Below are 26,605 nucleotides of genomic sequence, written 5' to 3' on the forward strand. Positions count from 1 at the left end.
AAAAAAAAAAAAAAAAAAAAAAACTCCACTTAAGGCCAACAAAATACACATTAGCAGGGAGACACAGGTGAAACTAACAATGTGACAGACCCATATAAGTGATTAAAATATTACCAAGTGAGATGAACCAGAAAATGCCACCAAAGTGTGTATTTAAAAGTCAGTGAGCTTTAGCTCTACTGCAAAGAACTGGGACCCACCCTCACACCAGTCAGAAAATTTACTCAAAATGAATCAAAAACCTAAATGTAAGCCAAAACTATAAAACTCTTAAGAAAACAGACATAAATTTTGTGTCCTTGGAATAAGCAATGGTTCCTTAGATATAATATCAAAAGCAAAAAAAGTAATCAATTAAGGGCTGATGCTGTTCCACAGCGGGTGAGGCCTACAGTACGGGCATACCCTGTGGGCACCAGTTCAAGTTCCTGCTGCTCCACTTCCGATCCAGCTCCCTGCTAATGTGCCTGGGAAAGCAGAGGAAGATGGCCCAACTGCTTGGGCCCCTGCATTCACAGGGGACATCTGGAAGAAGCTCCTAGCTCCTGACTTTAGATGGGCCCAGCTCTGTCCTTCACAGCCATTTGGGGAATGAACCAGAGGATGGAAGATCTGTCTCTTCCTCTTCTCTTTCTGTAACTCTGCCTTTTGGGTAGATAAATAAATATTTTTTTTAAAAAAAAAATCAATAAATTTGACTTCATCAAAATTAAAAAAAAACTTTTGCACCTCAAATTACACCAAGGAAATAAAAAAACAAACCACAGGATGGGAAAATATATTTTTTAAAGATTTATTTATTTATTTATTTGAAAGTTAGAGTTACACAAAGAGAGAAGAGTTGGGGGGGAGGGCGGGAGAGAGAGAGAGGGGTCTTCCATTTACTGGTTCACTCTCCAATTGGCTGCAATGGCTGGAGCTGCGCCAACCCAAAGCCAGGAGCCAGGAGCTTCCTCCCGATCTCCCACGTGGGTGCAGGGGCCCAAGGACTTGGGCCATTCTCTACTGCTTTCCCAGGCCATAGCAGAGAGCTGGATCAGAAATGGAACAGCTGGGTCTCGAACCAGTGCCCATATGGGATACCAGTGCCTCAGGCCAGGGCATTAACCTGCTGTGCCACAGCCCAGGGAAAATATATTTGCAAATCACTTATCTAATAAGGGACTAGTATCTAGAATACAAGAATTTTTACAAGATTCAGTAATTAAAAAAAAAAGACAACCCAATTTAAAAATAGATAAAAGATTCAAATAAACATTTCTTTAAGGAAAGTATATAAATGGCCAATAAGCACATGAAAAGCTGTTGAACAGAGTCACTAGGGAAATGCATATCAAAATTACAATGAGATACCACTTCTTTTCCACTAAGATAACTAGAATTAAAATGTCAAAAAATAACAAGTATTTTCAAGATTACAGAGAAATAGGAATCCTCACATGCTGCTGGTGGGAGTATTAAATTTTACAGATACTTCAGAAAACAACTTTGCAGTTCCTCAAAACATTAAACATAAAGTTACCATATGATCTAGCAATTCCACTCCTAGGAATATACCTACCTAAAGGAAATGAAAACATATACCCATGCAAAAACTTGTACATCAAAGCTCACAGCACCATTTTTTCTAATAGTCAAAATGGAATACAATGGAACAGTATTTGGCCATGAAAATGAATGACGTACGGATGAATGATACATACGGATGAATGATACAACATGGATGAACCTTGAAAACATTATGCTAGGGGCCAGCACTGTGATATAGCAAGTAAGGCCGCCACCTGCAGTGCCGGCACCCCATAAGGGTGCCGGTTCGAGTCCCAACAGCTCCACTTCTGATCCAGTTCTCTGCTATGGCCTGGGAAGGCAGCGGAATATGGCCCAAGTTCTTGGGCACCTATACCCACGTGGGAAACCAGGAAGAAGCTCCTGGCTTCGGACTGGCTCAGCTTCAGCCATTGTGGCCATCTCTCTCTCTCTCTCTCTTCTCTCTCTCTCAGCTCAGCTCCAACTGTTGTGGCCATCTGGGGAGTGAATCAGTGGATGGAAGATCTCCTACCCCCCGCCTCTGCCTCTCTGTAGCTCTGCCTTTCAAATAAATAAATACTTTTTTTTTAAAAAAAGGAAATATTATGCTAAGTCAGATAGTGGTAATGGCCACACAACTTATATACTAAAAGCCACAAAGTTGTACACTTTAAAAGGGTGACCTATGGTACATGAATTACATATGATGTATTACATATCTCCATAATAACAGATGGGAAATCTTTCCTAGAAATATCAGAATGAAACACTAAGCATTTCACAACAATAAACAGAATATGGCAAATATTCGGTTATGTTACCCAAAGTAACAAAAAACTGCAAGAAGCAGAGTACCAAGAAAATGTGTCCAGGTCAAGCCTGGGGCATTTTGATAAACAACGTTTAACAAAAACAAAGCATATACATTCCTAGACTCTGCGTGTCTGCTCCAGGCAGACGTCAGTCATCAATCACAACATGAGCCTGGACATGGATACAAATCCTTTGTCAACACAATCCTCCAGGTACTTCCTACCCTAAATTCATCACAATTGGTAACAAACTAGCATTTCTTTCTGTCTTAGTCTATTACACAAGCAAATATTAGTTGCCAGTATTTCAACAGTTTTAATTACAAAATAGCTCAGACAAAAACTATCAAAATAATTTTACACATAGGATATAATATGTCTACCACTATTCAGTTAAAGAGATAAAATATTGCAAATTCAGCTAAAACTTCCCCTACTTTTAAAAAACAACAGAGTCACCCAATCTTGAACTTGAACCTCCAAATCTGTGGCCTGGATAAACCTCTCATTATAAAGTTACTTCTTCAGGTATTCCATTATAGTAACAAATAGCTTACTAACATAGGCAGCTACATTTATACCCATTTTCACAGATAAGAAAGGAATTCATTTCACACTTCTTAGCAAAGCAGCCTTAGACATTTCAGTTACCATTCCCAAACTACTAAATAAAGATGATGATATCTGATTTATAAGGTAGTCATAAGGACTCATTTAGCACAGAGCTGGTGTGAAATAAGCACCAAGTGAATAGTAGCTGCTGCTAGTATTGTTGATGTTACTGTTGTTAATTATTCAAGATCAAACATCTCCTCACAGCAGCGCCAAAACTGAAACCTAGTTCTTTTGTGATTCCACAAAAAACATTGCTTCATTTTCAAACAGTCATCAGGAATTCTATCTGTACAGACTCAACTGTTTCCAGACAATGTCTCTCCTTTTTCATCCAGACACTACAGTGAACACTAGGATCTTAAGAATCAAAAGCCAAGAATGGTACTAAAAAATGCTAACATCACAAAAAGACAACTAGACACTATATACCACCTATAAAGCTGCCATCTGCGCCCTCTCTCCCAATTTAAACATTAAGCTTCTATATCAAACTATCGATTTACAGGATATATAAAGAGCAGGGTGGTATGTTACACAAAACTGAAATCTAGACTGAAATTTTTACAAGACAAGCCACCAAGACTCTTCAATAGATAAATTACAAAGAGAAAGCGAGAGAAGGAAAGAAGCAAAGAAAGAGAAGAAAGGAAGAAAAAGGGAGGGAGAAGGAAGGAGGGAGTTGGGGAGGAAAAGGAATCTACAAATTAAAAAACAAAAGAACAGTTCTGGTCGGGAGCATAGTGGGTGAAGGCACTGCCTGCAATGCTAGCAAAACATGTGAGTCCCGGCTGCTCCACTTCCAATCCAGCTCTCTGCTATGGCCTGAGAAAGCAGTAAAAGATGGCCCAAGTCCTTGGGCCTCTGCACCTGCGTGGGAGACCCGGAAGAAGCTCCTGGCTCCTGACTTTGGATTGGCACAGCTCTGGCCATTGCAGCCATCTGGGAAGTGAACCAACGGAGAGAAGACTTCTCTCTCTGCCTCTGCCTCTCTGTAACTCTGCCTTCCAAATTAATTAATTAATTAATTTAAAAAAATTAGAAGATATTTAACCAAGATTTCAAAAACATTTTTTTAATTCTCCCCCCAAAAAAGCAACAGCATCAGCCCCATATCTATCTACCTGCAGAAGGAACACAGTAGTGACATAACCAGAATACTTGGGATAATTTTAGGTCTGTAGACATTTCTTTTTTTATTAGCATTCTGATACAACTACATATACATCCTCTACTTTACCTATGCTACAACCCAATACAAAAGTCATACTCCAAACAGTTATTTTTAAGACCACAAGTTTACATGTTTTTTAAGTGACACCATCCCCCACCCCCACCCCACCCCACCCCTGGAAAAAAAGCTACAAGAGATGGCTGAGGCAAGTCAAAGGAAGAAAAGCCAAGGAGAAACATATCCGTAATTGAAACATAAAAGAAAACCCACACCATCAACAGGATTAGCTGTCAACAGGAACTTCCCAGAAGTAGCCCATCTACTACATGAGTGGGAAACACCTTAATGAAAATTACAGCACCTCCCTGTCATCGGAAGTACCTAGCCGAAACTAAATCAAGGGGAAATTAATCAAAACTTCAGTATGAACACAGATGGTAAGGAAGACAACTTGTTCCTTTCCACAGTACTCCTGAAGGATTTGGGAAAGCTCACAAGGTGCCTAAGAATGTAAGACAAAGAAGTGAAGAAATTTGGCTAAGAGAAAGAGAGGAAAATAGGTAAGTCAAAATTAGTTTACAGCACAAACCATATGCCACGAGGTCTACACAACTGCAAGGAAAGGGCCACACACTTCACTCTGCTCCCCTTCCAAGGAGACAAACACCACTTTCAAGTCACGATGGCAATGTAATACCAGCAAACCAGATGGTCAGCAAGCAGAAAGCTTTCCCTGGTATCAAGACCTGGGGAAAAAAATGACCACATGGGTTCTAATAATCACGATAATGATCTAAAAACACAAACAATAATCATAGCAGCTCATCCTCAGTGCATGCATTTTGGGCCACACATTTATGTGGGCAAATTCATGAAATTCTTACAACAACCTTGTGGAGGAAGGCACAATTATCCCCAGATGGTACACAACTAGAAAGTAGCAGAATCAGAATTCAAGCTCAGAAAATGCTGCTACAGAGCCCACACCCCTAGCTATTACATAACCTCTTATCCATAAAAGGTGGTTTCCATTTAGACATAAACATTTCCCTTCAGCTAAAAGCAGCATCTGTCCATCACATATTAGCTCATTTTGTGAAACATCAACAAGGACACAAAGATACAGAAGATAATGTCCAGGGCCAGTACAGTAATGCAGCAGGTTAAGCCATGCTTATGACGTTTGAATCCTGACAGTTCCACCTCCAATCTAGCTTCTTGCTAAATGCACAGTGGAGTACAATAGAACATGGCCCAAGTACTTGGGCCCATGCTACCCATGTGGGAGACCAGGACGGAGTTCCAGGTTCCCAGTTTCGTTCGGCTGGGATACTTTGGAGAGTGAACTACCAGATGGAAGATCTGTCTTTCCCCTTCACTCTCTCTCTGCTTTTCAAATAAATAAATCTTAAAAAGGAGACATAATATAATATCCTTTTAAGGATTCTATAAATGAAGTATTAAATTCCTTTAAGTTATTCATTTTAATAGCCCTCAATAAACATTGACTGCATTATACCAAAGAACAATCCTATAAAAAAAATTGTACCTCAGTCTAAACCAATAAAATCAACATATGTAGCTCTCTGGTATTCTGGATTAATCAAGTAAACACTTTTTCTCAAGCAATGTATTGATCGTGTTTTAAGCCATTCTCAAAAGCATGTTCTTTCTGCCCACTAAGTTTTTGACTAAAAAACTTGGCAGGAGAATAAGTAGATACATATTTACCAGAGTAAAGCTACTCCATACTGCCAGTAACTGGTACTACATGTACTTCACAGCCAATCAAGTGCAGTGTCAGGTCGATATTTTTCTTAAAAAGAAAGAGCCTAACCAATAAAAATGTCTAAATAGGTAGCTAAGCCATGGAGATGAATTAAGGAAGTAAAGGGTCAGTAAAGTAAAGTTTCCCCTCTGAAAACAATTCTGATTCCTCACCAATGTACACAAGTAGCCAACTGAGTCCCACAATGTGGTCATAATGATTTTGACTTAGAAAATCCTCAAAATAGGAGTTGCACAAAATTCAGCTCAGCCATGAAATCACCTCAATTAAGAACCCACAGAGCATCTAGTTAAATTAACTGGTTTGCTATATTGTTTTATTAGATAAAAGCCAATTACATGTACAGGGACACCTGTAAAAAATACGATGTGGCTTTTTGGAGTAGAACTCACGTTTTTCTTCCCGAAGTGGCAGGATCAGCTCTCTAACAAGACTATTCCTAGTTACTATAAATGTAAGTACATAATAGTTGCATTTACAGCATATTATGACTAGGAAACAATTTTTAAAAAGACAAGCACTTCAATAGAACAGTGAACAAATGTAAATAGAAGAACTTTAGAGGGAAATCCAATATACAACAAACATATAATAAGATTACCAACTTGGGGGCCAGCGCTGCGTCATAGCAGGTAAAGCTGCCACCTGCAGCGCCAGCATCCCATATGAGTGCCGGTTCGAGTCCCGGCTGCTCCACTTCTAATCCAGCTCTCTGCTATGGCCTGGGAGAGCAGTAGAAAATGGCCCAAGTCCTTAGGCCCCTGCACCCGCATGCGAGACCCGGAAGAAGCTCCTGGCTCTTGGCTTTGGATCAGCGCAGCTCTGGCCGTTGCAGCCAATTGGGGAGTGAACCAGCAGATGGAAGACCTCTCTCTCTGCCTCTCCTTCTCTCTGTGTGTAACTCTGACTTTCAAATAAATAAATAAATGTTTACTCTAAAAAAAAAATTATCAACTTGATCCATAGTCAGGAAACTGGAAAGTACAACCTTATACAATTTTCACTCATCAAATATGCTCAATTAGAAATGACTACAGAGTTTAAAAAGGTGGTGAACAGCAACCTGTTTTACCACTTGTAAAAATGTAAGACAACAAAACTTCTGGGATGACAATGTGAAAGGACATCAGTTTTTTAAATGTACATACTCAATAATTCTCTGACACAAGTATGTGTGTGCGGAGGAGTGAGTCTACTTGTCAGCTCTGCCTCACTCCACATACTGGCCTCATTCTTTCCAACTGCAGATGGGCTTCCTCCATGGCACCCTCTATCTCCATTCAGCAACTATGATGGGATGAGCCCGTCCCTTATCCAGCAGGTTTTCTAATCCCAGGGAAGAGCTCTAAACCTGCTTTGGTCACATAGTATCCTGCAGCACCATGAAAGACCAAGCCTGAGCCACATAGCCATCCCCTGGTTCAAAAAATTACAAAGAAAGGAAGAGGGAAGATTCACAGATAGTCTATTTTACCAGCTATCTTATACAGGTTGTGCATCCCTAATACAAGAACCTGAAATGCTCCAAACTACTAGGTTTCCAATTTTGGAGTGTTTTCAGCTTCATATTTTCAGATTACGAATGCTCAAACAGTAAAGTCTAGACAAATATTCTAAAATCTAAAAAAAAAAAGTTTAAAATCTGAAATACTTCCAGTCCAAAACATTTCAGATAAATGAATCCAAATGGTAATTCACCAGAAAGTCTTTCACCTACCAACTCTATATATTTCCATTTCTTTAAGTTTATTAGAATGTGGTCATACACATTTTATATACAGTTCAGTTTTTAATTTAAAAAGTAAAAAATACATTGAATGCAATCAGAAGGAAAGCTCAAGGTCTAAAAAGTTCAGAATTGATGACTTTATAAATAAAACCAGGGAAAATGTCTCATGGAAAAATACAGATCTAGGCTCCCTAGTTCTGCACACTTGACCAGCATTTTAAGAACCACCCATCAGTCCTCACCAAACCAAGTTTTATTTTTTGTTTAAGATTTTATTTATTTATTTGAGAGGTAGAATTATAGACCGTGAGAGGAAGAGACAGAGAGAAAGGTCTTTCATCCACTGGTTCACTCAACAAATGGCCACAACAGCAGGAGCCAGGAGCAAGGCGCCTCTTCTGGATCTCCCACATGGGTGCAGGGGCCCGAGCACCTGGGCCATCATCTACTGTTTTCCCGGCCATAGCAGAGATGGATGGGAAGCGGAACAGCCGGGACTCTAACCAGCGCCCATATGGGATGCCAGCACTGCAGGTGGTGGCTTAACCCACTGTACCACAGCTCCGGCCCCCTCACCTATAATCTTATAGCCAATCAGCGTTTGTAGGAAAGCTCAAGATCAGCTATAGCAAAGCCAAATAATCAGGGCCAGCACCGTGGCACAGCGGGTTAAAGCCCTGGCATCCCATATGGGCGCCAGTTCTAGTCCCGGCTGCTCCACTTCCAATCCAGCTCTCTGCTATGGCCTGGGAAAGCAGAAGAGGATAATCCAAGTCCTTGGGCCCCTGCACCCACGTGGGAGACCTGGAAGAAGCTCCTGGCTCCTGGCTTCAGATTGGCGCGGCTCCGGCCGTTGTGGCCATCTGGGGGGTAAAGCAGCGGATGGAAGACCTCTTTATCTGTCTCTACCTCTCTCTGTAACTGTCTTTCATACCTACCGCTAAATAGAAATATTAGTAAAATTCCTCCTTTAATTGTCTTGAAGGCTACTGTTCAGCAATTAGGTGTTCTCATAAACTTAAGAATAAAATCTCCATTGAGATTGACATAAAAAAGCACTTTTTCTTTTCCACAGTGACTCTAAGTAAAGCCTACCAATTCAGATATTCATTTCTCAAAAAAAAATTGATTCTGCTTTGATGAAGCAAAAATATATTTGTTCACTAAGTATTTTTCTTCAAATTTCCTAGATCCTTAAGTAGTATGTCCTATAACTATTTTGGCCAATGGGCTGTAAGAGAAAGTGATGTGAGTCACTTTAGCGCCAAAGCCACAGTAACCAAGGAGGCTTCATGTCTAGGTGGTAACCAAGCCTCCTTTATATTAACTAAAGAACCCTTCTTTCATGTCCATGAGACTCTAAATCCTGCAAAATCTAATTCAAATCCATTGCCTCCGGGAAGCCTACCCAGCCCATGCCAGACTCCTCGCACTATCAGTAACAAACTGATGCATGTACTCCTCCTACACTGTGGGTAGAGCACTAGGACTATGAAAGCATTATGACAAACTACTGTATTAGTGTCTATCCTCTAAAATTTACAACCTGGTCAGGTGGTAAGGATACACGTAAAAACAGAAACAGGTCTCCATGACAATGTGAATGCTAAATCTGTAAGCGCCGGGCAGATGTGTGGCCTAGCTATTAGGATGCCAGTTAAGACAGCCACATCCCGTATCAGAGTGTCTGGGTTGCAGTCCCGGCTCTTCCTCCTAATTCCAGCTTCCTGCTAACCCAGACTCTAGGAGACAGCAGCTGATGGCTTAAGAGTTGGGTCTCTGCCACTTACATGGTAGACCTGGACTGAGTTCCTGGCACCCACTTCTGATTGGCCTAGCCCTTCATTGTGGGTATCTGAGGGGTGAACCAGCGGACAGGTGCTCAGTGACTCTCTTTCTACTTCTTGAATAATAAGGAAGAAAAAAACAAAAACAAAGCAGTAGTGCTAAAGGAGTTTCCATATATCTCAGCAACTAAGTCATATAAGCCCGTGTGTCTTTTTTTTTTTTTTTGACAGGCAGAGTTAGACAGTGAGAGAGAGAGAAAGAGAGAAAGAGAGACAGAGAGAAAGGTTTTCCATCCTTTGGTTCACCCCCCAGATGGCCACTACGGCCGGCACTCTGCACCAATCCGAAGCCAGAGCCAGGTGCTTCCTCCTGGTCTCCCATGCGGGTGCAGGGCCCAAGCACTTGGGCCACCTCCATTGCCTTCCCAGGCCACAGCAGAGAGCTGAACTGGAAGAGGAGCAACCGGGACAGAATCCGGAGCCCCCCAACCAGGACTAGAACCCAGGGTACCGGCGCCACAGGCAAAGGATTAGCCTAGTGAGCCGAGGTGCCAGCCCCATGTGTCATCTTTCATGTTGTTTCGTATTATTTTGAAATTCATGTATGATTCAAAGCAAATGAGACTCCCTTTAGAGCACGGGTGAGGAATGCTCGGCCTGTGGGCTGTGTAAGGCCCACAAAAGCATTTGGTCTGGCCCTGCCAAGGCAACCACAAGATGGAACTAGAAATTCAGTAAATCTACAGTAGGCTAATTTTTAAGTTGATAATTTTGTATGGCCTGCAAATGATGTTATAAATATCCAAATGGCCGTTGGCAGAAAAATGGTTCCCATGCCTTAAAGATTATAATGTCAAGGCTAGTGTGGTGCAGGCAGGTTAATCCACCACCTGCAATGCTGACATCCCATATGGACACCAGTTGTTCCACTTCCGATCCAGTTTCCTGTTAATGTGCCCAGGAAAGCAATGGAAGATGGCCCAAACATTTGGGACCTTGCCATCCACATGGGAGACCCAGAAGGAGTTTCAGGCTCCTGGCTTTGGCCTGGCCCAGCCCCAGGCCTCTTTAACCATTTGGGAAATGAAATAGTAGATGGAAGATCAATCTCTCTCTAACTTTGTTTTTCAAATAAATGAATAAATTTTTAAAAAATTATAATCTCCTTAAAGGGCAGAAATTCTAAAATATAATGCCTTTACAGTCCTCATAGTACAACAATAGGTATTCAATAAAAATCTCTTCTACTGTAAAGAATGTTTTAAAATTAAACCTAAAATGCAGTAATTCTAAAGACCTTAGGAATTTGTGTCTCTAGCACCACTAAGGAGAGAAGGAAAGAAGCACAAGTTTTTCTGTTACCCAAGACAGGTAGCTCTCTTCACTGGAGAACAATGGCTCACTAGGCTACCCTAGATTTTAGAAGATAGGCCTTTAAAGCCAACTTCTTAAGTCATAGAACAACACTTTCTCCAAGCAGTACTTGATTGATTTCTAACTCAATTCCCCAAACACCTAGAACACAGTAAAGAGAATCCTTAGAATATTATCCGTGAGTTTTCTACACACACACACACACACACACACACAATTTCTCCAAGTAAATTTTTAAGTATCATTATGGGTTACTCAGTATGACTTGCCAAATTTTACAATGCCTATGTGTGTAAGAGGACAAAATATAAAACATGATCCCCTTTGCCATGCTCATACCTTAAAACAGGAGACAGGATACATGAAAAGAAAAAACTTCACACAGTACATGGCAGTAATATAAAGTATAAGATGGATAATAAGGAAAACAAATAGTAAGAGAGTTCATAAAAGAAACAGATTACCTTTAAATTTTATAGTCTGGACATTTAAGCAAGGTGAAATCTGAGTTGAGCTTTAAAAGATATGTTGAATTTCAAGAAAGAATAAAGGAGAACCTTCCGGGGAAAGGAATATATAATGGAGTAGAAACAGAAAATCCCAAGAATGTTCAGGGGATAATAAACTGATGATTAAATTTCAAATAAATTGTTTGCTGGAGGAGACTAGTGGGGAATGAGACCAGAAAAGCAGGCTGATGCCAGACACTGGAAAGTTTTAAACTCCAGCTAAGGAGCAGCATTATTTTGACAGCGATGAGGATCCATTGATGGTTTTTGAGCAAAGTAACACTATAGAAAACAAAATTAAGATGGTCATTCTAAATCAGAATTTAGGAGAGCTTGAAGCAGGAACTCACAGGGGACAGTGGGACTACTTTGGATCTACTTCCATAGTTAGGCCAAAGTCAGAATGATGGAGCCAGCATTGTGGCACAGTAGGTTAAGCCGCTGTATGTGACAACCAGCATCCTATAACAGAGTGCCAGTTCAAGTCCTAGCAGCCCCATTTCCAATCCAGTTTCCTGAGAAAGCAGCAGATCTTGGCCCAAGTGCATGGGCCCCTGCCACACACAGGGGAGACCGTGATGGCGTTCCAGGCTCCTGGTCCTGGATGAGGTTATTTTGGGAGTGAAACAGCAGATGGAATCTCTCAGTCTCTCCCTCTCTCTGTCATTTCACCTTTCAAATAAATAAATCTTAAATGAAGAAGAAGAATGTCATTGAGGGGAAAAATAAACAGACCTAAACGATTTCTAGAATTTGGAAAATGGTTTTGGTGTACATCAAATCAGACCTAAGGACTATGAAAAACTGACATTTAGATGCAAAATAAGTGTTTTTAAAAAAAACACAGCAGAGCCTCCTGCTATGTGAACTGTCACTGGGCTCTTCCATACACATATACATTCCCATCTTCACAACAGATCCACTCGTTTTTTTATTGGGGATTGGGGACCAGAGGTGGGAAATTATATACAAAAACAGTCATGTGATGAAGGGCCAGGTAGTTGTGCAACAAACAGAGCTCAAACACCTGTAAAGGCCAAAGGCATTGCAATCACATCTATTGCAAAATGGAAAAACAGACTGCAAATCCAGTCATACTGCGGGCTTGAGTAATGACATCAGATACACCGAGTAAACTTGGCAAGAGGGTAAGACTGGATGAATGGAGTTATTGAGGTCTCCATCCTCAACAGTAGAGATCCTTAACCTTTTTAAGGGTGGGGGGTAGGGTCACGGACCCTTACGGGAATTTGTTGAAAGCTACATTCCTCTCTTCAGAGAAATGCACTGACTCACAAATTTACATCTAATTTCACAGTGTTTATAGATACTCCCTCAAAGCCTATCTAGAGGCTGTTAGCCCAAAAACCCCAGGTGAAGAACCCCTGCTACACAATAGTAATAATTGTTTTTATCATATATCTCACAGTGTTTGTTTGTTGTTGTGTTTTTTTGTTTTTTGTTTGTTTGTTTGTTTTGGCCAGGCAGAGTTAGACAGTGAGAGAGAGAGAGTTATAGACAGTGAGAGAGAGACAGAGAGAAAGGTCTTCCTTCCGTTGGTTCATTCCCCTAATGGCTGCCATGGCCAGCACTGTGCTGATCTGAAGCCAGGAGCCAGGTACTTCCTCCCGGTTTCCCATGTGGGTGCAAGGGCCCAAGCTTGGGCCATCCTCCACTGCCCTCCTGGGCCACAGCAGAGAGCTGGACTGGAAGAGGAGCAACCGGGACTAGTACCCGGCGCCCCAACCGGGACTAGAACCCGGGGTGCTGGCACCACAGGTGGAGGTTTAGCCAAGTGAGCCACGGCGCCGGCCAAAAGTTTAATATGAAGCCATGTATATATGGTTTATTTATTTATAAGTTGTACTTATTTATATATATACTTATTTGTAATTTGCATACATCATACACTAAATCAAAATTATGTCCTTGTGAAACATACTCAAAAATGGAAATTAAAGAATTATATCTATTATAACAAAAGAAACAAAATTTTAAGCATTTATTTTACTTACTGATGACATAAGATTTGTGCTCTTCCTAATAAATAATATTACTAATATCACTACTCTTGGTGATGGTAATTTAATTGAACATGGTTTGTTATTCTTTAGTCTGGCTTTCATACTTTGTAATACAGCAATCTGAAGGTCTGGTTCCAAATTCGGTTCATTTTTATACTGACTGACATTTTACTTAGATTTAACGGTTATCACAGCTGAAAAACATACTTCACCAAGATGAATAAAACCAGAGGAGGAACACAATTACTGCCTGAATAAAACATGATATTCAATTTTCAATCCTATTCACCATGTATGCAAAGATTTCTGCTAAACTTCAGTGAGTGCATTTCCACACTTCCTGATGGCAATCAGTTGTCCTTACAAACTAATCAGATGGTGTTGCCATTTTGTATTTTCAGCAGATAGGCCCAAAACACTAAAACGCCTCTTTTATGAGGCTTTCACACAGGTTTCCAAGTTCAGGTGTACATTTAAAGTTCTTCAAGTTAACACACATCGTATCAGCAATTAAATCTAATAATGATGTAATCAATTCCAAATAGCCACTTAAAACAGCCTCTCTCCACAGCACTGAGTTTTGTTTTGTTCTGAAAGACAGAGCAGTCTAGCTCTTAATTACAGGGGACATCTTCCAACACCCACAGAAGACGTATGAATTTTCATATAGTACTGAATCCTATATACACTGGCCTTTACTGTACACATACACCTATGATAAAGTTTAATGTCTAAACCTAGTTACATTAAGAGATTAACAATAATTAACAATAACACAGAACAAGTATAGCAATACATTATAACAAAAGTTATTTAAAACATAAATTATTTCTTTCTGGAATTTGCCATGTAATATTGTTGGAGTACAGTTGATCACAGGTAACAAAACCATGAAAAGTGACACTGTGAATAAGGCGAGACAATTGACATGTTTTGTTTTCTTCAACTTTTAAGTTTTTAATTGACACATAACTATAAATACATACAATGTGTAACAATCAGATCAGAGTAACTACTACACACACTACCTCAAGCACTTACCATTTCTTTCTTTTTGAAACACCCAAAACTCTCTTTGTTACTTATTCTGAAATATACAATTAACTGCTGTCACCCACAACACTAGAATTATTCCTCCCATCCAACTGTGCCTTGGTATCCATTAACCATCCTCTGCCTCACTCTTCTCACCTGCCTTTGCAGCCTCTGGTAACCACTGTTAATACTCTGTCCTCCATGACATCAACTGTTATAGTTACCTTTTTAAAAAAAAAATGTATTTATTTACTTGAAAGTTACACAGAGTTACAGAGAGAAGGAGAGGCAGAGAAAGAGAGGTCTTCCATCCACTGGTTCACTCCCCAGATGGCTGCAACGGTTGGAGCTGCGCTGATCTGAAGCCAGGAGCCAGGAGCTTCTTCCAGGTCTCCCACACGGGTGCAGGGGCCCAAGGACTTAGGACATCTTATACTGCATTCCCAGGCCATAGCAGAGAGTTAGATCGGAGGTGGAGCAGCCAGGACTTGAACGGGTGCCCATATGGGATGCCGGCACTGCAGGCGGAGGCTTTACCCGCTATGCCACAGCACCGGCCCCTACAGTTACGTTTTGAGTCAATGTTAATATTTCACCATTATCTCAGAGGGGCAGATTAAGTAAATGTGCTTATTTGCTGGGTAGCATATAATGCACACACATGCATCACAGAAAATATCTATAAATTAAGAACATTTGTCTTTTTGTGAAAGAAAAATGAGAAAGTAATCTTTAAGTTAGACAATTCTTAAGTTCTTTGCCCCAAGATGACCAATTATGCTCTAGGAAATATTATACAAAAGACTTGTATAGTGACTCCCTACTGCAATTAAAGGAGTTGTATCTAATCTATTAAAATAATATATCTAAAATCCAATTATCCCAGCTCTGTAAACTGCAAATCATCACATTGGATTGAAAGGGAATAAATTTTTCCTCACAGACCTTCTATATATATATATATATATATATTTTTTTTTTTTTTTTGACAGGCAGAGTGGACAGTGAGAGAGAGAGACAGACAGAGAGAAAGCTCTTCCTTTTGCCGTTGGTTCACCCTCCAATGGCTGCCGCGGCCGGCGCACTGTGGCCAGCGCATCACGCTGATCTGAAGCCAGGAGCCAGGTGCTTCTCCTGGTCTCCCATGCAGGTGCATGGCCCAAGCATTTGGGCCATCCTCCACTGCACTCCCGGGCCATAGCAGAGGGCTGGCCTGGAAGAGGGGCAACCGGGACAGAATCCGGTGCCCTGACCAGGACTAGAACCCGGTGTGCCGGTGCCGCAGGCAGAGGATTAGCCTATTGAGCCGCGGTGCCAGCAGACCTTCAATATTTCTTTCATCTTCCAGATGAGTTAAGGGAAATCTTACTTTAGAGGCCACTGCTTGGAAAAAAGGCCTGGGCTTGGGGCTGGTGCTGTGGCTTAGTGGGTTAAGTTGCTGCCTGTGGTGTCTGTATCCCAAATGGGTGCCAGTTCAAGTCTCAGCTACCCCTCTATCAATCCAGCTCCCTGCTAATGTGCCTGGGAAAGCAACAGAAGATGGCCCAAGTGCTTGGGCCCCTGCATTCACGTGGGAGATGCAGATGAAGCTCCCGGCTTTGGACAAACCCAGCTCCACAGCCATTTGGGGAGTGAGCCAGCAGATGGAAGATCAATCACTCTGCCTCTCCCTAACTCTGCCTTAAAAAAATTGCCTGGGCTCCCTACAGTCAAGGCTGTCCACCAGTGCTTTCCCACCAATTTCTCTTGGGTGCTTTCCAAATTTAAAGGAATTGTGTTTAAAGGATAGATATGACATCTCTCTCTGAATTATTACAAAAGACACATCACAGCACATTCTGTGACACCAGTATCTTTAACAAGGCGCACCAAATAATAGAAGGGTTCCGTTGAAGCAAGGTCCAACTCTTCCTGACATATCCTGCCATAAACCCTTTTTTGGAACACAGCAGGGCATAAATAAACCAGTAAAATAAATCATGAACCATATTGAGAGCTAGGGGCCTCAAATTTCTATGACCAATCTCACAGAGTCAGATACACTTACATTTGTGCAATGAAACATTTTTGCATTGAAATAAACAAGTCTGCTCATCATCTCAAAGAATGACACATGACAATACACTGTTTAAACGAATACTGATGCTTTTTAAAAATATAAGGCAACAAAAAAGATTCTGCACTAACTTCTTTTAAGAAAACATGTTTTTAACTACTGTACACATAAAAATGAGTGAATAAGTCCCCAGTGTGATAAGCCTTACATATAGAATCAACTCAAAGGGCCTGCGCAGTGGTGCAGTAGGTTAATCCTCTACCTGCGGCGCAGGCATCCCATATGGGCACCAATTCTAGTCCTGGCTGCTCCTCTTCCAGTCCAGCTCTCTGCTGTGGCCCAGGAGGGCAGTGGAGGATGGCCCAAGTGTTTGGGCCCTGCACCCACGTGGGAGACCAGGAGGAAGCACCTGGCTCCTGGCTTGGGATGGGCGCAGCTCTGGCCGTTGCGGCCATTTGGGGAGTGAACCAATGGAGGGAAGGCCTTTCCATCTGTCTCTCCCTCTCACTGTCTGTAACTCTACCTCTCAAATAAAATCTTTTAAAAAAAAAAAATCAACTCAAAAGTAATGATTATATAAAATTTGGGAAATACAACCTGTCAAGAAAAGACCCATGTAAATTTGGAAAATCAACATCTCTCATCTCCTCCAGTCCTCCCTTCTTACTACACCCTCCTCCCCACTTCTCTCCACATGCATCCTCAGCATCCCACTACTGCAGCTCGCAGACCTGGGCCCCCAACTGCAGCTGACACACTCTTCCTGTCACTTCCCCCTTCATCACTCTCCGAATAATCCCCACCTTTCCTGTCATTTCATCTGTGCCATTTAATCTTCCTTTATATACTATTCTCCTTACCTCCACCCTTTCAGATACCAGCCCCTGCCTCCAATGCTCTTGTCTACTGCAAAGCCCTCTATGTCCTGATCTCTCTCAGATAAAAACAACCGTCCATCTCCTCAAATCCTCCAAGTCTACTACTGTTCAATACCTCCCTCATAGCACTCATCACACGCAATCAGTGTCACAGGTATTTGTATGTTTGTCTTAGCACCTCTCTTAGGTCATAATCTCCTTAAGAACAGGATCTCTATTTAACTTCTCTATCTTCTAACAACACAGCACATTGAACAAAGTATGTACTCTCAACTATGTCTTGAATGAATGAGTGGCTACTTAGAAATTCAATTATAGACTTCCTGTGCCATCTAGAATGGAAAGGTAGGGTTGACTTAAATAGCTTCCCTGAATCCCTCCACACAAACTCTCCAAAGTAAAGCCAGTTATTACATACAGAAACTCTCAAAAATCAAGGACGTTCCAGACTCCAACTATCTGGTCAGATACAGTGTGATACTCTTATACACACATACATATTAAACTCATAAAAGAGTTATCTTCTGTTAAACAACCAAATCTATGCTTGATAATAAAAGTATGTAAATATTTTAACTATATAGGCAAAAGCAAAATTTTAAGATGTAATATATTAGAGCTATTAGACTAAGATCAACCATTCAGAGTAAAAGTGGATACAGAGAATGACCAAGCAATTTGTTCCCAATGGGGAAAAAAAAAAGTCACCCTAAGCTTTAGTTATTTAAATACTAACAAACTTGAACTTGAGAGGCAGAATTTTATTGCTAAGATTCCAAAACCAACCATTCAAAGATAAGCTTACCTGGAAAAAAGCACCAAACAATCAACATTACTAAAGTACAAAGGTGAGACCAGAAACAGCACTAGAAGCTTAAAGTGACACTTTCATTAAGTAACTGGAAATATCTGGCTCCTAGGTCATCAGAGAGGAACGCGATTGCAGGAATCCCCACAGCACATGTATAGAACAGAAAGAACCCAGGAAGGAGAAGAGTGCTATGATGAGGCCAAGTGTGGTGAACATGCTTGGAGAGAAGCCAATTTAAATCTGTGAATGTGATTTCCAGTCAGAAGACCTGCACTCAAATGTCATTCCTAACACCTACAAGCTGTGCAGTCTTAAACCAACCACTTAACTTCCCTGAGCCATTTGTCCTCATTTATAAAACAGAATAGCTGTAGAGCCACCATAGTGCCTGCACTCAAAGATCTGCTAACTCTAAATGAAGGCCCTACAAGGAAAACACATTTCTCTCTAGGTACTTCTGTAGTTTTTCAGAGAATGATTCTAATTAATTCCTGGTTAATGCCTTATTACAATATCGAGATTCAAATTTTGGTCAAAAAATAAATATGCCCCATGGCGCACTAGGTTAATCTTCCGCCTGTGGCGCCGGCATCCCATATGGGCGCCGGGTTCTAGTCCCGGTTGCTCCTCTTCCAGTCCAGCTCTCTGCTGTGGCCCGGGAAGGCAGTGGAGGATGGCCCAAGTGCTTGGGCCCTGCACCCGCGTGGGAGACCAAGAAGAGGCACCTGGCTCCTGGCTTCGGATCAGCCATTTGAGGAGTGAACCAGCGGAGGGAAGACCTTTCTCTCTGTCTCTCTCACAGTCTGTAACTCTACCTGTCAAATAAATAAAAATCTTTAAAAAAATAAATAAATATGCTTCTTTTTTTCTGGGCTTACACATTATTCAAAAGATGATCAGGATTCTTAAAATTTTAAATCTCTTTATAATAACTTTCAAATATAAAAAGTAACTCTCACACAGAAGCCCTGAAGCCAGCTCCACAGCCCTGAACTCCATCATCTCATCTGCAGAATTATGGGGGTTGCCCTAAATGACCTTGACACCACCTCCACTCTGAATGTTATGGTTCCTGCCACCTCAGTGATCTTCCAATCTAACTAGAATTCAACATACAAGTGTACCTCCAAAAGTTCATGGAAAAACAGAATTTAGAAAGCTTATTTTGGTGCTAAAAACTTAGAAATCCATGCAGTCCTTTTTCATGACAGGCATTTTCCATGAACTTTTTGAAGTATTCTCATATAAAGATAATCTAAGGTGGGTGAATTAAAGGAAGGAAGGAAAGTTCATTATATACAACTGAGTAACTGATGCTAAGAGAGAAAAATCAAGGAGAAGGAAATGCACTTCAAATAAAGAAAACGAAACATGCAAAAGCAAAGAAGCAAAGTATCTATCGGTGATTATAATAATTTCTTCACTTGTGTGGCATTCTACAGTTTACAAAAGGTTTCTGCATATGCCATCTACATAGCAAATTTTCTGGAACAGAAAAAAATAAAAGAATCCATTTAAATGGTTTATTGATAAGTCTGCCCACAGAGAGTCTCCACTAAAAACAATAAAATCATAAAACATTTTAGAAAGGAATTCTTTGAGCATTTATGTATAGGATGAATTAGAGAAGCAAATGCATTCAGGTAAACAGCCATAAATCTACAAGTCATAGAATTTTACCACAAGAAGAAATCTGAAATCAGAAACAGATGCTCATTTACTGATTAAAAAAAAAAAGACCTCACAGCAATAGAGTTAGAGTGACTCCCCATTACTCCATGTGCAAATGACAGGGCAACTCCAGAACCAAAAATAAGAGGAAATCTGAGAAATTACAAAGAAGAATCAGATAATTTGGTGATTAGCCCAACTTAGTGAGGTGCCCATTTACTAGGTAGTTATTGGTGTTTTGCTATGTGCCAATCGTGTGCTAAGCTCCTCCTTATTTAATATAAGTTAAAGACCACAACAATCTAAGGGTAAGTACATTATTCCAATTTTAAACATGAAAACCTGAGGCTGCAGGTAGTTGAACAGCCCAAGGTTACATCAACTACGTATCTGGAAGAGCTGGGAGAGCAATCCAGCTGAAGTCAAAGAACATCACTAAAAGAAGCTTTAAAATTGCATCAAGGGGCTGGTACTGTGGCGCAGTGGGTAAAGCCGCCACCTGCAGTGCTGCATCCCATATGGGCACTGGTTCCAGTCCCGGCTGCTGGTTTGTGTCCCAGCTGCTCCACTTCTGATCCAGCTCTCTGCTATGGCCTGGGAAAGCAGTAGAGGATGGCCCAAGTCCTTGGGCCCCTGCACCCACATGGGAGACCCGGAAGAAGCTCCTGGCTCCAGATCAGCACAGCTCTGGCTTTTACCGCCAACTGGGGAGTAAACCAGCGGATGGGAGACCTCCCTCTCTCTCTCTCTCTCTGCCTCTCTTCTCTCTGTGTAACTCTGACTTTCAGATAAATAAATAAATCTTTTTTTAAAAAAAGGTATTAAAAAAAGCTTCAAAATTGGGGTGGTGTGTTTGGCCCAGTGGTTAAGACTCTGCTGGGGACTCCCGTATCCTATATCGGAATACTTGGGTTGGAGTGTGGGCTCTACTCCAATTCCAGCTACTTGCTAATGCAGAACCTGAGAGGCAGCAATGGTGGCTCAAATACTTGGGTTCCTGCCACCTACAGGGGAGACCTGGATTGAGTTCCTGGCTTCATCCTGGCTCAGACCTGCAATTACTGGCTTTTGGGAGGTGAACCTGCAAAGGAGACAGCCCTCTGCGACACACTCTCCTCCCCACCTGAACTTCTCTCTCTCCCCACCTCCTCCTCCTCCCTCCCTTTCAAATAAATTTTAAAAAATAATAATAAACTTTTTTTTTTTGACAGGCAGAGTGGACAGTGAGAGAGAGAAACAGAGAGAAAGGTCTTCCTTTTGCCGTTGGTCCACCCTCCAATGGCCGCCGCGGCCAGCGCGCTGCGGCCGGCGCACGTGCTGATCCGAAGGCAGGAGCCAGGTGCTTCTCCTGGTCTCCCATGGGGTACAGGGCCCAAGTACTTGGGCCATCCTCCACTGCACGCCCTGGCCATAGCAGAGAGCTGGCCTGGAAGAGGGGCAACCGGGACAGAATCCGGCGCCCCGACCGGGACTAGAACCTGGTGTGCCGGCGCTGCAAGGCGGAGGATTAGCCTAGTGCGCCGCGGCGCCGGCCAATAAACTTTTTAAATTGCCTTAAAATTGCAAACCAAAAAAGATAAAAATGAAGTATCATTCTGGAAAAACTGGACAAGCCAGTGTCGAATTCTGGTCCTGTTAATAGGCAGACTTTGCCTTTGTGCTTCTACCTATTTTTATCAGTCTATCTGTTCCTAACGGTCAGGTTCAGGGCTACTCAGGAAAGCCAAAGGTCCCTACCCTCCACACTGAAACATACCCATGGGGAGAGATTACAACAAAATATCTAAGATGAGGGCAGCTGGACTGATTAATTTCCAGTCTCCCATTACTCCTCCAGTGACAATACCTTCTATTTTGGCATAAGCTCCTTATCTTTTAAATATGATAACTGCACTAATCTTTTCCAAAAGCCTATCGCTTCAAAGGTTACAGATGAGGTTACGGGGGAGGAAGCACGGACAAAACTCACTGTACTTGTACTTATTCAACTGGACTTTTATGTTGATATCAGTGTTTTATAACAATTCCCCTTATTTAACTATATATCCTGCAGAAATATAATCATTTCTGGACTCTACATCAATCCAAATAGTATACATCCACCAGCCCTTTTCCAGAAATAGCCTATAGAAAAAAAAAAAAAAAAAACTGTACCTCCTTCTTAATTTAAGCAACCAGAAGGTCCCCAGTTGCAGCTAGGCCATTTTATGACTTCTGATACCACATGTTGAGAGAAAGGCACAAAGCGTAAAGAAGGGAGAAGGAAAGGTTTGAAATGGCTAGATCTCACCTCCAAGGGCAAGCAAAAGATCAGAGACCACAAAGCCTACCCTCAGCGACCAACAACCAAGGGCTAAAATACTGGGTAACCTGGGAGAGAAGCAGTCTCATCTGCCCAAAGTTATACTAAGGTGGGGAGAAGCTTGCATGGTTCTGCAGCCCAGACTGGTTTCCAGGTTCCATCCCACAATTCCGGAAGGACATGTATTTCACCCAATCGGGTAACACGGACAAGAACCCTCCACAGTGTTTTTGGTCCTCTGCCAGGAAAGCAGTAGCTGGCCCTCCGAGCATTCCTGCAATTATCCGATCTAGAGGGCAGAATCACTGCCAAGGCAACAATCAGCAACCTGGGGAATCTCCGGTGCTCCTCGTCTTAGGGGACTCTATTCAGTGCTGTGTGCTTGCACTCACCTCCCATAACTGCCCGCAAAGGAAAGTGATGTTGGGCCATATGCTTTAAGGCCAACCAACTTTGCAAGACATGCAGCGTACCAGTTCACACAAGGTGCAGTCCCGGGGAGATAAGGCAGAGACAAAGGAAAGGAAGGAACAGAGGTGGTCTCCAGCTAAGAGAAGGTATGTGACAATGGATGCCAGCCGAGCAAGGAGAGTGGAAATGTCCCTGAGAAACAATCAGAGACCACAGTCCAGTAGAGAAAGGATTCTGAAGGGGTGTCCAGTAGCTTCTCTCCTCTCCTCTGCCTTTCAGCACCTTGTGCCGCCCTCATCACTTACTCAACATTTAGTCCTGGTGAAGACTGCTCACTGGATTAGCAGGATCAAGAGGACATGCAGAGAACATTCCATCCTGTGAACATCTTTAAATTATTTAGGCTTGTTTACCACCCTTCGCTATAGAGTAAGAACATGAAATTTTGCCAACACTTTCACAATATACACCAGTCAGCACCATAGCAACTCAATCCTCTGCCCACAGAAAGATTAACACATAACATTAAAAAAACAGGAAATTCAACAAAAATTAAAGTTAGCCCCAAGACTCCCTCAACAGTTAAATGTCCTAAGTAGTAGCAGTATCTTTATATCACACCCACGTCATGCTACCCTTACAGCTTCCTGGCATAAGCAAGTTCTTGGGATTATACAAACTGCTGCTTCTGTTTCCAGCCTAGATTTCTAGAAATGAAACCCTGGAATTGAGGGAGAAAGAAAAACAAATGTTGGCAGAAAGAGGGAGGAAAATGCATTGTCTATTTAATCGCCGTTTATATGGAACAATCACCATTAGTTCCATCAAGCCCTTTTTTTTTTTTTTCAGTAAAACCACTTACCCAAAAATGCAGATCTAAAATACTCCCTTGGCTTAAACCTCACAAAAAAGTAATTCAATAGACACAATCCTACAGATTTTTCTGCCAGAGAAATAAGGAAGAGATTAGCCATGTAAAATTCAAGTTTTGCACCTTATAAAACCTGTGTGAGTTAAGTAAATGCTATAAAAAAAAAAAGGCAGTGCAAAATGTCTACAAAAATCAAAGCAAATACCTGTTTTTATGAGCAGGAGCCCTGCATTTTCTCTCCAAGCCACGTGAATTACAGTTCCTACCCAGGCCCCTTTTCTGGCCCACCGTTCCCAAAGCATAAAGAAATAGAAACCATGTCAGCCTTCAGTTCACAAACCCAAATCAGACCTTTTCAACCTACAGAAGATAAAACGGAAACACTTTCGTTTTATCTGGTTTATTACCAGTGGTTCAGGGAATGCCTAAGTAGTAAGCCGAATCAACCCCCCCCCCACCCCCGCCCCGGCCACCTTTCACCCAAAACTATGTCGAGTTCCCGAGCCAAAAGACCCGCGTGCACTTTCTGTTCACAGTATCCTCAACGTGAAGAAACCCGACGCCCTCCTGCTACCTCCCAGCTCCCGAGAAACAAGCTCAGAGGCCCCTGGGCCCAACTCTTTTTTTTTTTCCCCTTAAAGACTAACCTCCAGCCAATTCCAGAAGAGGAGACAAACCTCACACAGAATTAACCCTTGAGACCGAGCGCGTCCACGGGGGGCACCCGGCGCCCGTGTCGAGGCGGTCCCGCGTCGCGGACACTTGAAGATTTCTTAATCAGCCGAGTGTGGGCAGCAGCCCTCACACATCATCACCTCCTCACACGTTCCTCCTGGCGTGCACACCCGGTGCCGGGGCCGCGAGCCACCCCAGCACCCTGCAGCCGCCAGCCTCACACCCCACACCAAAACCCCGCCGTCTCCACAGAAAACAATGTCACCTTCCCCGCAAGGACACCTGCCTCTTGAACGCCTCCACCGCGCGCGAGGAGCGCCGCGCAGCAGAGGCTAACAGCTCCTCCGGCGTAAACTTTTCCTCCCCGCCAAACTCTGCGGCCACGGCAGCGCGCGGCCTGTCCTTGTCACACACACACACACACACAGGCCGGACTGTCACCCCCCACCCCCAACACCGTCACGCCAGGCTGCGTCGAGCCCACGGCCGGGGTCGCAAACGGCCACCGCAGCAGGGTGGGAAGGGACCCGGGACCCCGCCGTCGGACCTCTCCCTCCGGCAGCCCCGGGAGCGGCTCGCGGGACACAGCGACCCCCCGCCCACCCCACCGCGCACCCGTCCGGCCAGCCCGGCCGGTCCTCACGCAGGACCCTTCGAAGGGACCGGACGCCGGGCGCCACGGGAAAGTCGCCCTTACCCCCATCCCACTTCCACCTCCGCAGCCCCTCTCCGGGCCAGGGGGGCGAGCCGCGGCGCCGGGGTCACACCGCCGCGCCGTCGAGGGCGGCGCTGACCGAGGGGCACGCCGCGGGCAGCCCCATCGCGCCGTCCCGGCACGCGGGCGTCGCGGAGGGTGGCGGGCCGGCCAAGGTCACGGCGCTCGTCGGGGCCGGGGGCGCCCGCGCCGACTTCCGGCTCCCCCTCTCGGCGGCGGCGGCGGCGGCGGCTCGGGCGCCCGCTCCCCACGCCGGCCGGCGGGCCGCGCAGCCTCGCGCACCCTCCGCGGATGCTCGCCTCTCGGCGCTAACTAGGGCAACTGGAAACGAGGCGGAGGGAAGGCGCCGCCGCCGCCGCCGCCGCAGCGAGCTCCCTCGGCGGGGAGCAGCCCCCAGCTGGTGCCCGTGACAGCTGCGACCTACGCCCCCTCCAGCCGCGCCAGGCCAAGAGGGGAACTCGGCAAAGTGCAAGGGGGCGATGGAACAGAGAGAAAGGAGGGCGGGGGGCGGAGGGGCGCCAGCTGCTCCCCGCCCCCTAGGGCCTCGGCGGCCGCGCCGCTCGTGACAGCTGCACCCACCGCGAGGGCTCCGCGACCGCCGCCCGCCACTCACCTGCCGCCGCCGCCTCTGGGCCGCGCTCGCGGGCGCCGCGCTCCACTGCGACCGTGGCGGCGCCGCCGCGGCCTCCGCCACTCCTCGGGCCCGGAGCCCGGCCCCCGGGGCCCAGGCGGCCGCTGCCGCCGCCGCCGCCGCCGCGGCTCTCCGGGCCCCTCCTCCGGAGCAGGCAGGGGTCCCCCCGCAGGGGGATGCAGAAGGAACCCCGCGCGGGCTCTGCTCAAGGGAGCAGCAGCGAACAGGCGGCCGAGGCGCTCGAGGCCGCGGTCCAGCCGTCGGAGGACAGGGCTCGGCGAATCGCGTCAGCCTCCCGCTCGCCTGGCCTGAAGAACAGGCATTTCAGCCGCTCTCCGCGGCCGCCATGTTCTCCTCCTCCTCGGCCGCCGCCGCCGCCGCCGCCGCCGCCGCCCCCCGCTCGCGGCCCCGCCCCCTCCGCGCCCCGCCCCGCCCCGCCCCGCCCGCTCCCGCCGCCCCGCCCCCGCCGCTCGCCGCCCGCGCTTCCCCTGCCGGCTCGGGCCAGTGGGGCAGCGGCGACCTGGTGCGCGGGGTCCGACGGCGCGCCCCGGGCAGCGCGCCTCGGTCAGCCAGGGCCGCGGAGCGAGCCGCCGCCCCGCGCCCTCTGCCGGCCGCAGGCCCGCCCCGGCCCGCTTCGTAACGAAGTGTGGGAAACGAGGCCCGAACTCGGCCCTCCCCTCGGGGCGTTCCTCGGACTGCTGCCGGGAAGCGGCCTCGAACCCGGCGCGCTCGAAGCTGGGCCGCCAGCCCGCAGCCTCCCGCTGAGCGCGCTCCCTCGGGGAAGGCCGTGGCGCGTCCGGAGGCGGGGGAGGAACCGGCGCTGGGCCTGCTCCCGCGTTAACGAGCGGTGTGACTTCCAGAGAGAGCCACGTCCCGCGGACCTCGTTCTTTATTTTGCTGGAATGGAGGGGGCGGGGGTGGCTGCCCAGGTGACTTCACGGGCTAGTAGACAAGGGGAACGAAAGCTGCCCCCTCCGTTTTACAGGTGAAAAGACCTAATCGTCTAGCAATGCACTTACCTAAAATGTCTGCCATCGGAGACCCTTCCCCTCCAGGGGGCCCGCACCTGTGTTCTTTTCTGCCTCCTTTTCTTATTCGGTAGCAGAAGTGCTACTTCCCAGAGCAGGGCGTTCCTTGTCGCTGGAGAAGCTGAGCAGCAGCCCAGCGGCCCCTCCGGAAAGCACCCCTCGTTCCACGGGCTGCCCGGGT

The 26,605-nt window shown here is 44.9% G+C and overlaps 1 protein-coding gene across 7 annotated transcripts in view; it reads right to left on the reverse strand.

Annotated features, from left to right (window-relative positions):
• Window positions 1-25,793, reverse strand: part of NCOA1 (nuclear receptor coactivator 1) — a 262,111-nt gene extending 236,318 nt beyond the window's left edge. For 4 of the 7 annotated variants that reach the window (XM_089326750.1, XM_051843198.3, XM_089326752.1 and 1 more), the window contains exon 1: window positions 25,379-25,793. The gene's annotated coding sequence lies outside the window, so the exon portion shown is untranslated. Of the gene's footprint in view, window positions 1-24,747; window positions 24,888-25,378 lie in introns of those variants that run through there. The other 3 variants (XM_051843199.3, XM_070069364.2, XM_089326749.1) reach the window with 2 other exon arrangements.
• Window positions 25,794-26,605: the final 812 nt, after the last annotated feature.

This window comes from Oryctolagus cuniculus, chromosome 2, assembly GCF_051225735.1.
Source record: "Oryctolagus cuniculus isolate XC-2025 breed Fujian yellow rabbit chromosome 2, ASM5122573v1, whole genome shotgun sequence".
In the NCBI taxonomy this organism is placed as follows: Eukaryota; Metazoa; Chordata; class Mammalia; order Lagomorpha; family Leporidae; genus Oryctolagus; species Oryctolagus cuniculus.